The sequence below is a fragment of the Carettochelys insculpta genome, chromosome 13 (assembly GCF_033958435.1).
Source record: "Carettochelys insculpta isolate YL-2023 chromosome 13, ASM3395843v1, whole genome shotgun sequence".
Taxonomy (NCBI): domain Eukaryota; kingdom Metazoa; phylum Chordata; order Testudines; family Carettochelyidae; genus Carettochelys; species Carettochelys insculpta.
This window is the reverse complement of record NC_134149.1, coordinates 18,644,537-18,657,022: the sequence shown is the minus strand read 5'-3', so window position 1 is coordinate 18,657,022 and position 12,486 is coordinate 18,644,537. Positions and strand designations below refer to the sequence as shown.

The 12,486-nt window shown below is 41.8% G+C and overlaps 1 long non-coding RNA gene across 1 annotated transcript in view; it reads right to left on the bottom strand.

Moving 5' to 3' along the window:
- Positions 1-7,660: 7,660 nt before the first annotated feature.
- The window catches only part of LOC142020247 (uncharacterized), a 123,816-nt gene continuing 118,990 nt past the window's right edge, over positions 7,661-12,486 (bottom strand). Inside the window, exon 3 of the long non-coding RNA XR_012647323.1 lies at positions 7,661-7,795. This is a non-coding gene — a long non-coding RNA (uncharacterized LOC142020247). The remainder of the gene's footprint in view (positions 7,796-12,486) is intronic.

The window sequence follows — 12,486 nt, the reverse complement described above, 5'->3', positions numbered from 1 at the left end:
GTACAAGCTTTCATGGGCATGTGATGAAGTGGGTCTTTGCCCATGAAAGTTTATGCTCCAAAAAAAATCTGTTAGTCTGCAAGGTGCCAGAGGACTTCTTGTCATCTCTCCACATTGTCATTAGAAGGTCCAGACGAATGCTTGACATTTCTTTTATTATTGCATTATTGTTGTACATTCAAGAGCATCACTGTTTTCAGATGCATTGATTTTTTTTCCACTATGAAGGATTTTCAGTTTGCAAATATTCCAAAATGTTAAGATTCCACAAAAGACAGTTTACAGGCTGCAACACTAATCATGCCAACTGAACTAGCTGACGTGTCACTACTGAAGGATAGTTCCTGTATTTCTCACCCATAGCTCACCAAAACTGGAAGATATGAGTGAATTATAAAGGTCTTTTATTTTTTTATTGAAGAAACATAATACTTGTCTCTCACAGGTGAGATAATCTATTTGCTCTAGACAGGTCCATTTTCAACTTAAATTAAAGGACTCAAGTTTACTATTCTTGGGACATTCTGTTAGAGATGAATGATATCAGGCAAGAGCCTTGACTGGTATGATTTGTTATTTTCAAAGTGAAAAGCACTTTCTCTGGCTGTAACAGACACAAAATCAACAAGATACAGTGTGGGAAAACTGAATTAAGAGATAATCCACTCAGCAAAATGCTTAAGTCCAGTGAGATGGCAGGAGCTCCAGACCAAATCTGAATATCTACATTGCAATTGCATAGTCCCCAAGCCGGAACTCCATGACCCAAGTCAGCTATCCTGGGTTCTATGTGGTTTTGCAGGTTTTTTATCACACTGTATGCATACCCTAAATAAGAGCATGTTTAACTTTAACAATTGAAGTCAATGGGATTTAAATGCAGGCTTAAGTGCTCTGTTGAACCAGGGCCTTGGTTAAGAAGATACAGATATTAGAAGAAATTTTGTCTCGCATTAGCTTTATTGCCTACATTTGACTACACCACAACACTAGTGATTTCGTCAGCTGAAGGTGTATTACGTCTTCTGTTGCAATACAATCCTATCCAGTGATGTTTAGTGATGTAATTTGACAGTCCAAATTGCAGAAATCATTGTTATTCAAAACCATCCCAAAATAATAACAAAAAAGAAATGTGGGGAGCAAAAGTGCAATAACAAAAATGAGACTGTGTAGCACACAAGATTTTAAACATTCAGACTATGTCTACACGAGTGAGCTATTTCAGAATACCTCAGTATCCCAAAATACCACTCCATGGCCGTGTCTACACTAGCCCCAAACATCGAAATGGCCACGCAAATGGCCATTTCGAAGTTTACTAATGAAGCGCTGAAATGCATATTCAGCGCCTCATTAGCATGCGGGCGGCCGCGGCACTTCGAAATTGACGCGCCTCGCCGCCGCGCGGCTCGTCCCAACGGGGCTCCTTTTCAAAAGGACCCCGCCTACTTCAAAGTGCCCTAATGACACGCTGAATATGCATTTCAGCGCTTCATTAGTAAACTTCGAAATGGCCATTTGCGTGGCCATTTCGACATTTGGGGCTAGTGTAGACATAGTCTGAATGTTTACAATCTTGTGTGCTACAGAGTCTCATTTTTGTTATTGCACTTTTGCTCCCCACATTTCTTTTTTGTTATTATTCTGGGAATAAGGGGACTTCGAAGTAGGCGGGGTCCTTTCGAAAAGGAGCCCCGTCGGGACGAGCCGTGCGGCGGCGAGGCACATCAATTTCGAAGTGCCGCAGCCGCCCGCATGCTAATGAGACGCTGAATATGCATTTCAGCGCTTCATTAGTAAACTTTGAAATGGCCATTTGCGTGGCCATTTTGAAGTTCGGGGCTAGTGTAGACGTAGCCCATGTCTTTGAAACACTCCCTTTATTTTGAAATATTTTTCCGAAATAACAGGTACGCTATTTCGGCATCCCTGTACTCCTCATTGCAGGAGGAGTAAGGGTTGCCTCAAAATAATGCTTTGTTTCAAACTACACTCAAATAGGCTGCTGTGCAGATGTAGCCTCACTTAGCTACAATTTTTGATTATTTGCAATTAATATGTCATTCAAGGAGTCAGTTTTACAGCATGGGTCAGCTCCACTTTCTACCATGCTGTATTTCCTCAATCTCTCCTCATTCAAATAGCTTCTAAAATGCACTTTTATGTGTGAGGGCCAAGTCATGAGTTCACAATGAAATATAATAATACAAAGTAAATAAGCTAGTAAAAGATTAGATTATTCTCTCCTTTGGATTTCCCAATATATTTTGTCTTTTCTATGTCTCCTTTTTATTCTGACAAATAAGAATCATCAATGATTGCAGAAGATAAGGTCACTCAAGAGTCTGGTCCTACCAATGTACCTGTGGGTAGTTGGTATAAGAAGCAAGGGAATGCAATACCTCCCCTGGGTCCTAGCCTCTGGCCTCTTCCTATCCTTATTCTGATGCTTCCTGCAGACTCCCACAGCAGGATGTTGCAGCCTGACAAGTCGTCCTCCAGGGAGGATCTAGTAACTTAAGGATTTCAAAGCCTCCTGGGAGATCACTGGAACTTGGGAGCTCCTGTGGACTCCTACACTAAAAGAATTCATAGCTAGGGTAACTGCAGCTCCTTTTTTGCTCCTTTTGCGTTGTCAGAGTGGCATAAAGGAAAAAGTCAGCAAGCTGGGTTTGATCCAGAGTTTTGTTTCTTAATTTGACTGTATGCAGCTTTTAAGTATTTTTATCTTTTCTTGATGAGAGATTGGTTCCGGAATCTAAAGTGGAAGGAGACATTGGGAACTGTAATTATATTGTGGTTTGGTGACTGAGGCATCTTTGAAGCTCTTCACAACTACCATTCAGGAGAGTTCAAATGAAGATGATACAATAATTGTCGTTTTATTTGAAATCAGCCTTTTAAAAATTGTTTTCTCTTGCTTACAGCTTTGGAGGGAACTGTTTTTGTTTTATTTGGATACAGCACATCTTATCTCATTCCTGCAGCAGGGCTTACCCATGTTAACATAGAAAACATTCCATTTCCTTTTAAACCTTTTGGCTTAGGAGTAAAACAAAATACTCATATGTATATATTAACTATACAAAATTCAATACAAAATAAGAAAAATTCCAGCTACCATGGTGTTCTCCATTGGTGCTGGGAAGCTGCAGGGATTTCAATTATCTTCAGAGTTAAGGTGACCTGGCATTATTGAAAAAAAATAGTTCTACTTCTGATCTGAAGATCTGAGTCATAAAACAGCTCTTCCAATTTCTGCGCAATGCAGTGCAAAATTGCTATAATTTGTTCAGCATAATTTTATTATTTTGTTTTTCCATCAAAAAGCAATTGAATTTCCACTCACATGTACCTTGAATGTAAGAGAACTACAGCTACAAAGCCCAATTCTGAAACTTTTATTTATGTTATTTTCAAAAGGCTGGTAGGATTTGGTCCATGGCTTTAATGCCTAATTTTGCAGTCCTTACTTCCAAGCCATAACTACAAAGGGAAAATTACAAAATAATTTTCACCTGTTAAACTGGACCAATGTGGGGAGTACTAATAAGGATAGATCTCCAGTACTCAGATCCACATTTTTTTAACCAAGGTTTTATATGAACCTGCTAAAAAAACAAGTCTACCTATATAGTGGCAAAAATGGACCTGACCATGTGTACACAATTGCTGCCCACCCACTTGTAACTTGTTGAACTGGTTCTTAAAACTGGGGTTCTTTTTGTAAGACCTCACTGAGTAGCATTTACTTGCATCTGTATTCCTACTGAAAATTGCAGAGTCAGGCTATCCTTTCACATAATTCTGAGGATAACATATAAGGAAATAATGTAAAATCTTCTGCAGTGTTACTTGATTTCAGTGAATAAGAGCTTTTGATTGCTAAATAAATACAAATATTTATTTTGTGCCTACAAACTAGTTCATGTTTCGTTACCGTCCAGAGTTGGTTCCGTCTTCTTGGCAGGGAGCATGTCTGGATGAAAACTTTTCTTCTGGAGATTTTAGAAACAAGCACTGAGAATGTTTGAAATTGTATATAATCTACTGTAGGAAACTCCCATCTACATCCAGTTAAATGGAGCATTTAGGCTCTGATTCAGGCACACAGTTTAGCATGTGCTTAAATTCATCTCCGTTTAGGATGGTGCTTAAACATGTGCTTACACTGGTTGATAGATACCATCAGCACTGCAGTTCCTGGCAGTCTCTATGGTGAAGCAGAAGCGTGGAGATTGAGCCCCAAGAGGTGGTCCATCCAGTTTGGAGCTAAAATATGCTGTCAGGGCAGCAGAAAAGAGCTGTCATTGTGTTTGTCCTCTGGATAAATATAGAACTTTGCTCTGCAGGGTTGTAAGTACATCACCTTCCAGGAGCACTATAATCATAAAGGCCAGGAGGTGCTATAATCCTGAGCTAAATTGAATTTAAAGCTCTTTGAAGGTGGCCATCACAACATAAATACTGTGTTTTATAAGTGTATATATATAAAGGCATCTTTGCTGAGGCCAAATTTTCACTGATTTCTAAAGCAGATTTGCCAAAGTAAAGAGTGAGTCAGAGTTACAGCATTTGGCTCATTTCTCTTACAGCCCTTCACAGGCATGAATGAAACTAATAACTAATATCTGCTCTGTGGGTATTCTTTGTGGGCGCGGGTGTGTACTCTCCATAGTGACAGGCATAATTCTTGGCACAGGATACTTAATTAAAAGACTATTAAAAGTGAAGACACAAAAGCCAAAATGCTACACATAATTGGTACTCTTGCAGAATCATCAGTTATTCACATATGGAAACAGAAAAGTCTGTTCAGCCTGGACCAGCTTTACCTTGGAATCTGGTTTTGGAATGAATATCTGGCCTCTGAAACAGATAGGGAAGAGATCTGCACCCTAGTATTCAATAATGGAATTGAGTTATAACAGTTTATAAGTCATTATTCTGTGGAATATCTTTAGTGTCTTCTCTCTTAGACATCTGAATATGTAATCCTTCCCCTCTTTTTATCATTTCCTTGGACCTATAGTCTGTAAAGTACTTTGAGATGCAGTGAGCAGGAAAGACATTATAGAAAACAAGATTCTATTTCCTAGTGTATTAATTCTGCATGGTTCAGTGCAAATATTTATGCCTTGGACATCTGCTACCACTTGAAAATTCCAGTTGTTTGGGGTTCTGTGATGACTTTTGCTTCTACTGCTACACAGCTGTCAGTGTCCAAGCTACATGGACCACCCCGTCTCTGCTGTATCTGTGAATATGAATGCTTCAAAGGCAGAACCGTTTAGATTTGTGTACTTTGCAGGGCAACGACAGAGGTGATATATGGTGGTGTAAAGCAATTTCAGAATTTAAACTGGTGTAATTTATACCTCTTGCCCCTGCTTGCAAACTTAATATTAAACCTCATAGCTGTCTAAATAAATGCAGTTAGAGAGAAGGAAATTTATCTTCATTTGGGGAATGTCTAAACTGCAAGCTGGAGGTGTAATTGCCAACTCAAGGAGCCAGACCCAGAGTTAATTGGGGCAGCTGACCTCTCCTGCTCATGCTGCTGTGGCCAGACTCCTTTTTCAGTGAGTAAGTATGGATATGTTTCCTTAAGATGGAGTGTCACTTAATCATTCTAGCCTGAAGTCTGGACATACCCTTGCACAGAATCAAGCATGTCAGCTGTTACCTTGTCAGACCTTTGCGAAGGCTTTCCTCCAGTAAATGTGGTTTCTGAGGATTTAGAGCAGTGCTAGAGAGTAACCTGTACAAGCAAGCTGTTGGAAGATTTTTTTCTTCTGATCCCAACCCCTGGCTCAGTGTGGCAATATGATGCTGCTATAATGTAAATATTATCCTGTTGAGATGCTAGACTGAGTGAAGTCTCCTCTGGGTCGGCAGCAGGGAAGTAGCCACCCATTTGTTGCACTCACATATAAACAACTCTGTTTACAAAGGATGGGCACTAGAGACACACTGTTCCGGATCAGGTATATGGATGACACTCTCCTCCTTTCATCAGTCCCAACTCATGACTTGGCGACAGTTCTCAAAAGCATAGGCTCTTCCACAGATTGGCTTCCTCCACGCATTGAAGGGATGGGCTTCCAGAGCACCATACAGTACTGCGTGATGTACTGCGCCACAACTTATTGTCACATAATGTATGAATGTGAACTGAACACACTGTCTCAGAGAGCTCAGAAAGTTCCCAAATTGTTTGCTCAGACCTTGGTCTTTCAGCCAAGATTGTGCATAGCAAGCTCCACTTCAAGGTACATCTGCATGGCAGGCAGTGGTGTAATTTGCAGTTTATATAGATGTACCCATGCTACCTGTACACTATCTAACACAAAAATAGCAGTGAGGATGTCACAGCATAGGCGCCAGTGCAGGGTGCACAAGTGAGTAAATGTGCAGGAGAGGCAGATGGGTCTGTGCAGTTTACACTAAAGCACACATCATTGTAGCTTCACTGCTATTTTAAATGAGCTTGCTAGATTAAAGCTAGCACACATCTACACAAACTGCAAATCATAGCCCATGGCTGCAGAGTAGACATACATTTATCTATAGTAAGCGGCAGTGTCATGAAATTCTGACCACTGTCTGCTCAGAAGTGGTTATTTGTGCAGGATTTAAACTTCATTTTCCAGAGCACTGAGAAATGTCTCTCCTATTTGAAAGATGTCACTGCAGCTCCGGATACTGCTGCCACTGACTCCTCTGCAGCTCCCTGCCCTGCTACCGTGGAAATAATAGAACTAAATTCAGTTGGTTTGATGGCTGGGTCTCTCCCATTGCCCTGCCAGCCATTAAACCAACTGAATTTATTTCTGGTGTTTCAGTGGCAGCAGGACAGGGAGCCACAGAGGAGTCAGCAACAGCAGCATCTGGAGCCACAAATGACTCCTTTAAGAGCCGCATGCTTGCCAACCCCTGTACTATACAACCAAAGACAAGCGCTTGACAAGAAGTGGCAGGAAAGTTAAATAAACACATGGATAAGTTGGGAAGCAATGTTACCGCTATTTTTTCCACATCTATGTGCAGAATAACATTTGTTATGTACACTGATATGTGTGGCTGCGCACCACCAGTAGAAATACTGCTGCAGGCTGTGGATGCTGTGGGCACTCTGCTAATCAGCTGGGCAGCATTTTAGTGTCACCAGGACCCAAGCACTCATCTTACAGGGATCACTGGTGGGAAGATGATCTAATGATGATAAAAGTGTGTTGTGTCAACTACATGTGTCCACACATAAACGGCTGCTGCCTTGCCATTATATTGTGTGCATTGTATGGCATTACAAAAAGTACTTAACTCATTCCCAGTGAAGATTTTCTGGATGAATTGGATTGATAACTGCTTGTCTGATTGCCACTCTACCGTTCTATTAGCATCCAAAGTAACTTATGAGAGCTTGAATAGTGACAGAGAGATAGCTGCATTAGTCTGTATTCTATCAAAACAAAAAAGCAGTCATATAGTACTTTAAAGACTAACAAAATAATTTATTAGGTGATGGACTTTCATGGGACAGACCCACTTCTTCAGCTCATAGCCTTACCATACCAGATTCAATATGTAAAGCACAGAGTTGCAAAAATTGTTATCAAGGTTGGCAAATCAGAAGAGCAGAGGGACAGCAGGGGGTGTGCAGTCGGGAAGTTAAGAGTAAGATAAAATATCAAAGTACGTAGAAGAGTCCTTATAATGGGTCAGGTAATTGCCGTCCCTGTTCAAACCATGTGTTAATGTGTCAAATTCGACCTGGGAAACTTGCAGGGCTCTAAGAATAAAACAAACAACCAGTGATATTTATAGCTCACAAAGTTGAAAATCTGCTGTAGCTTCTACGTAACTTTTGGTTACATCATCTAATGCAGTGGTTCCCAACCTATACAGAAGTGCAGAGCCCTCAATCACACCCCCCATCCCTGAAACCATTCATGGACCCCCATCAAAGTCAGTTCTAGCTGCTATGCACACTTAATTAAATAAAAAAGGAAACCACAACATAGGTTTATGGACAACAATTCATAACATTATTGGAAGATATTTAATTTAAAAATAATAATAGATTGTAACTTGGCAAATTTATTTAAAATTATTTTCTATGATCATTTTTATTTATTTTTTTCACAGATCCTCTGCAGTACCCTTGTGGACCCCCTGGGGTGTGTGGAGCCAAGATTGGGGACCACTGATCTAATGGACAAGAAGCAGTTAAACCACTGAGAGTTTGCCATGAGAAACCTAACTCTCAGAACTGTGTTCTGGAATGGAGTTCTGTATTGAAAGTGTTGGATTATAGGTACAATGAAATCTTGGAGTCAGAGAGAGCCTGGTTTCACTCACTGCCGTATACTTTTGCCACATCATTCATGGCTGTGCCAGTGGAGTACAACATGGGCATAAAGTGCTACAGTTCTGGTTAGACCCCATATGATACCCACTTTCACAAATATAAGTGATTCCACCTGGTGTTAGAGAAGAATCAGCCCCATCTTTCATGTTTAATGTAGGCAGTGTGTCTTAACCAGGTCAGGAAGACCCTTTATGAAAGCCAAAATAGTTAGTCTCCTTGGCTTAGTTTCACATCTGTCACAGCTCCAAAGAGAGCAGGTTAGAATGACATTATCTAAGATCTGAAGGGAAGAAACCAGTGACAGATTCTGTACCTGCTGTCGTGCTATAACCAGCATCACAAAGGTAGTTGTGTTAGTCTGTATCCACAAAAACAAGAAGTCCTGTGGCACCTCACAGATTTTTTTGGAGCATAAGCTTTTGTGGGCAACGACCCACTTTGTCAGATGCATGCAATTCTAACTGAGCCTCTGTTTCTGAGTACACAGTTACTTGTTGGTACATTTATTGTTACTATGTAGGGTGACCATCCATCCCACATTGGGCAGGATGGTCCCATATTTGGGGTGCCAAAAAGGCATCTTCACTTATTTTTTAAAAGGGCTGAATTGTCCCGTATTTGGGCCATCCCCCGCCCCCACCTTCACTTCCCTGAGCCTCGGGGAAGCAGGGGGAGCACCGGCAGCTTCTGCTTCCCCGGGGCTCGTGGAGGAGGGCCAGCAGCTGCTGCCTGCTTCCCAGCTCCTTGGGGCTTGGAGGATCCACCCCTCCCCCTATATCTCCCTGTCCTGTATTGGGACAGGGAGATATGGTCGCCCTATTACTATGGCATCTGAGCCCATTTCTACTCACAAACAAGGTCATTGCTCATCTAAGGCTTTGTCTACACTGCTAATTGAGCAACAAAATGTTTGTTATTCACAAAGATTTAAAAAAAAGCTTTCCCCCATGCCAAAAAAAAAAAAAAAGAGCTTTGCCACCAGTATAATGGCTTGTTGTTGGCGGGAAAGTTCTGCTGACAATGCATGCTCTGTTAGTATGGGGTGGAAGTATTTTGTTGGTAAAAGTGCCAACAAAAAGTGTTCACACTGACAGATCTTTAGTGACACGGCTGGGTCAACATGGTTTTGTCACTAAAATTGTGTACTGGAGACCAGTGGTTCTTAAACTATGTTCCAGGGAACACTGGTGTTCCATGAACAACTGCAGGTGTGCCAAGAACGTCTGACATTTTTTTGTCATCATAAGCTGATGGTATTTATTTTCTGTTATAAAACCAGATACAATGTTACTTCTTCATTGCTAACTTGATTAAATTACTTTATTTTGTTTTTGCTGTGTAAGTTGCTGTATGATTTGGGGAGGGTTTTTTGTCAGACAAATTTTTAAGAAAATTTTCATATGCATTCTATATAAAAAATATTATCATTTGGTGTTCCGTGATCTCAAATAGTTTAAGAAACAACTGGTATAGACAGAACACGTGACCTACAGTGCCCTGTCAACAGTGTGCTCATTATCACAGATGCCATGGTGAATGGTGCCTTAGAAGTGCCTAACACAGACAATTTGTTTTTAAACTTGTCTCAGCTGTACTTTTTTTCTGCTGTCACTCTTGTTCACTGATTAATGTTTCCCTTACGAATGATCATCTGTGCAGTTCCTGAGTGAGCCAGTAGGGGATGAGACTGCATCAAGTATCCTGCTCCCCATCTGTAAACACTGAGTCACTCAGATGTGAGCAACTCCCTCTGTTCTGTTTTCTCCTGACACAATCCTGCCCTCTGGCCTGCAGAGCGTAGGAGGGGAGGGGTAAAGAGGGAAATTGCCCCCAGGCCTGGCATTTCAAAGGAGCCTGGCGCTCCGGCTGCTGCTGAGACTGAAGCTCTGGGACCCTTTGAAACTATGCAGAGCGCTGTGCACCGCTCCACAGGCAGCTCAGAGGGAGCGTAGTGGGATCAAGACTGACTGCCCTGAGTCCCACCCCTTCTGCCCTTGGCACCACCCCTTCCACGGATGGAGAGCTAGGCGCCCCACCCACCTTGCCCCTGGGCCCATGGTGTCTATCAGCACCACTGCCTATCCTGGATTAGGCTGAGTCATCAGGGTGGTTAGCTTAATTTAAATTTTCATAAAGCCAACGGCTTCAACTGGAAAAGGCTTGTCTACCAAAGGAATTTGTAGCAATTTGCACTCATTATAATGTCAGGACACAGTCCTGCAGATACCCACTCAGGCAAACTCTCAGTGAGTTTCCACGCTAAGTTTCCTGAGTAAGAACTGAAGGCTCAAGCCCAATAAAATGCACATGAGGATAAACTTACTTGATGTATAAAAATGTTCTTATTTTGGGGTGATCAAGATTCCCATGGGCCCAAATCCTCCTTGCCCAACTCCTTCTACTGGTGCACAGGTCTTGAATGACAGCTGAAAAACTGTGGTTATGTTACATGGGCTGACGTAAGATTAGCTGTCAAAACAACCCACATATTGAGGAGAGACTGTGCTCTGCGGGAAGGGAGACTGAATATAGGATAGGATTGTGGACAGGGTGTGCCTGATTTAGATGATTCTTCATAGTGATGAAGAACCACTATACTGCCTTCACAACAAGCAATGTGGAATTGCTCCCAAAGGTGGAGGAGGAGAAGCTACGTACCCCCAGGGCTGGGAGGATCACAGCCACTGCTCTCAGGAGGAATGTAGTAGGGTAGTAGTGGCTGGTGATTCTCTTCTGAGAGGGATGGAGGCACCCATCTGTTGGCTTGATGTGGCATCCTGGAAGGTATGCTGCTTTCCCAGGGCCCATATCCAAGATCTTACAGAAGGAATGTCAAGGATCATCCACCCCTTGCACTACTGCCCCATAATACTCTTCGATGTGGGCACTAATAATACTGTGTGGCATGACCTTCAGCAGCTCAGAAGTGACTATAGGCCTCTGCAAGAAAGGGTGAAGGAGCTGGGGGCGCAGGTGTTCTCTTTGATCAATTGCCTTTAGTAGAGCAGAACTGCACCCTTACTTACAAGGATAATTCTTAATCTTGCAAATGATTCCACTGGACTGATGTAACTACTCACATTAGTATGGATTAGCAGGATTGGACTGTGTTATAGATATTATTCAATTATTTGTTCTTATTTAAAGCCACACAATTGTCCATGTCAAAATTTAACCTCTTCTAACAAAAGAAATAATTTCTTTTAAAAGAAGAACTTCCTCATCCTTAAAAAAAATCTGTCACCTCTCCCAGCAAGGGTTACAATATAGTTCAAATGCCAGCTGCATGGCTGTCAAAACACAGAAGAGCAGCCCAGGAGGCAGCAAAGGGTATGTGTATATTTCCTTAGCTGGACTGCTCACAGAAAATATCTAGGTGAACAGAGTGGAAGGCAGCTCATGCCTTCTACTTGTGAATTTAAAACAAAGTTCCTTAATTTAAGCTTGCTATCCTGAACAGTGCCCACAGTTCTTAAAGATTCCAAAATTGGGAGTATTTTTCTCCTAACTTAAGCTAACAAGACTCAGCTTTGAATTTGCATGTTACACTTACTAATAAAGTATAATTAAAATACAGTAGAGTCTCATCATTTGTGAGTGCCACATTCGCGAATTCAATTATTCGTGAATGGCCTCACTCCCCCGGGGCCTCAGGGCAGGAGCACCAGCAGCCGCAGCTTCTCTGGGGCTTCGAATCCCGCCCCCCCCCGCTCACCATTCGCGAAAATCAACATTGGTGAGAATTCTGAACCCAGAACGCTTGTGAATGTTGAGACCCTACTGTACACAGATTTACAAGGTATGTTAATGCTGACAGGAAGGACTCTGCCAAGGTGAATGATTCACAGACATTTCTCAGGGAAACAATGCTCTGTGAGACTAACACCAACCTTACAGCTTGTAATGCAACATTTTTACAGCCACATATGTAGTGTGGAGTCATTCTCCTGTAAGATGCTGAATGTTTTTGAGAGACAGTGCTCTCAGCTCCCATTAAAGTTAATGGGAGTGCTTGCTTGAGTAACATATTCATACTTGTAGATGTTTTTCACATCATGTCATAAGCCAGGTGTAGCAACTGCACTGAGTCAAATCCACAGAGGTGTTAGTCA